Source organism: Oryzias melastigma, unplaced genomic scaffold, assembly GCF_002922805.2.
Source record: "Oryzias melastigma strain HK-1 unplaced genomic scaffold, ASM292280v2 sc01851, whole genome shotgun sequence".
Classification (NCBI taxonomy): domain Eukaryota; kingdom Metazoa; phylum Chordata; class Actinopteri; order Beloniformes; family Adrianichthyidae; genus Oryzias; species Oryzias melastigma.
The window spans coordinates 1-1,757 of NW_023418431.1; the positions used below are offsets into that span (position 1 = coordinate 1).

The following is a 1,757-nucleotide window of genomic DNA, read 5'->3' on the forward strand; positions in this document are numbered from 1 at the left end:
GGGAGCCAGTCCCCTCTTTGCCATTAAGCGTGTTGATGAAGGCTGTGAGTTTCTCCGTGTTCATCTCCTGACAGGCGAGACGAAATGAGACAAGAACTTATTCTATGAATGACTACTATTTAAACTATTAGTTACAATATATTTAAGTAATTTTGTGTCAAAGTAGAACTCTAAAAATACCTCTTCTCCAAAGTTGATGACATCCACGTTGACCTTTTCTTTTTTCAGCCGCTTTGCCATTTTGACAAGCTATAAGCAGGTAGAGAAAGCATTTCAAGTTCAGATAAATGTATTAAAAGTCAGGAAGATTTAGAGATATGGCAATACCTTTTAAATAGTAAGATTTTTTGTAAGTTCAGAGGGAAGCTACATCTATTTGATAATCTGATGTCATGCACAAACAACATAAAAGGCTTAAGAGAATATAATGTCTTTGTTTTGTTAAGAAAATGCCTTAAATACCTACTCCAATGAGACATTTTTTTTTGTACATTTAACATGTTCTTGAAGCATTTTCCCACAGTAGAGGACCTCAATAAAATAACTTACTTAAAACTGTGTTTCTAAGTATTTCTTAATTCAAATCGTGTTTGATCAGAAAACTGGATGGTAGAAAAAGCTCAGAATAATGACCAGCTACTGAAATGGGCATGCCAAATCCTGCTCTCCCTGCACGCATCCTGGGTCGCTCACGCTAAGGTGTTGCAAGAAAGGATGACCGTTCAACACATCACTGGGAACAATTTTACGATAGAAAAAAAAAAAAATGTTTTCAGCGGAACTTTAATAATAGATGACAGCTTTTTAGCCCAAATATATGTTAGAATTGGGCTGCACGGTGGCGCAGTGGTTAGCGCTCTTGCCTCACAGTGAGAAGGCCCCGGTTCGAATCCCGGCTGGGACCTTTCTGTGTGGAGTTTGCATGTTCTCCCCGTGCATGCGTGGGTTTTCACCAGGGACTCCGGCTTCCTCCCACCGTCCAAAAACATGCTTCATAGGTTGATTGGTGACTCTAAATTGCCCCTAGGTGTGAATGGGTGTGTGATTGAGGCCCTGCGACAGATTGGCGACCTGTCCAGGGTGTACCCCGCCTTCGCCCATCAGTAGCCGGGATAGGCTCCGGCACCCCCGCGACCCCGACTGGGACAAAGCGGTCAAGAAGATGGATGGATGGATATGTTAGAATTATTGTTGTCATCTCAGGAATTACTTTGATATGCATTAAAGCTTATTTGTTATATTCAAGGTGCACCCAGTTAAAGTATTCAGGCTTCAAAAAGCTTGAACACAGGTTACAATTTGCATCCAGTTTCAACCAAATGCGTTCTTTCCTTCCAACAAATCCTGCCTTATGTACACATATATAATTTTAACTTCTAAAAATGATTTAAGTCAATATGCCACTTACTTCTTTGTCAGTGTCTTCTACAGGGCTGCCAACAAATGCAATAATTCGCATCTTGTGATTTTTGCCTTGTCTGTGTTTCAGTGCTAGCTGAAAAGGAAAAAAAAGAATGAATTTTCTTTGTGTTAAAAAAAAAAAGAACGCTAAAACCAATAGACACGTCTCATCTTGCTTCTAAGCTCATCTGTTGCTGCCTCACAGATTAATATTGACTCAAAAAATGACAACCCCACTCACATGTGCCACCCTGATACCAGTGCAGAAACTAATGTTTCCTCGAGGCTGCACAGCATGCAGCTTGGACAGTATCCTCCCTGTATCTGGAGTCAATGTGGTTAACACCTCACAGTTG

At 40.6% G+C, this 1,757-nt stretch overlaps 1 long non-coding RNA gene across 1 annotated transcript; it reads right to left on the reverse strand.

Annotated features, from left to right (window-relative positions):
* Nucleotides 1–1,757, reverse strand: LOC112139553. The gene is made up of 4 exons (XR_002918005.1): nucleotides 1,643–1,757; nucleotides 1,409–1,495; nucleotides 181–249; nucleotides 1–67 (listed from the first exon to the last, which is right to left on the reverse strand). It is a non-coding gene; the product is annotated as an uncharacterized LOC112139553 (long non-coding RNA).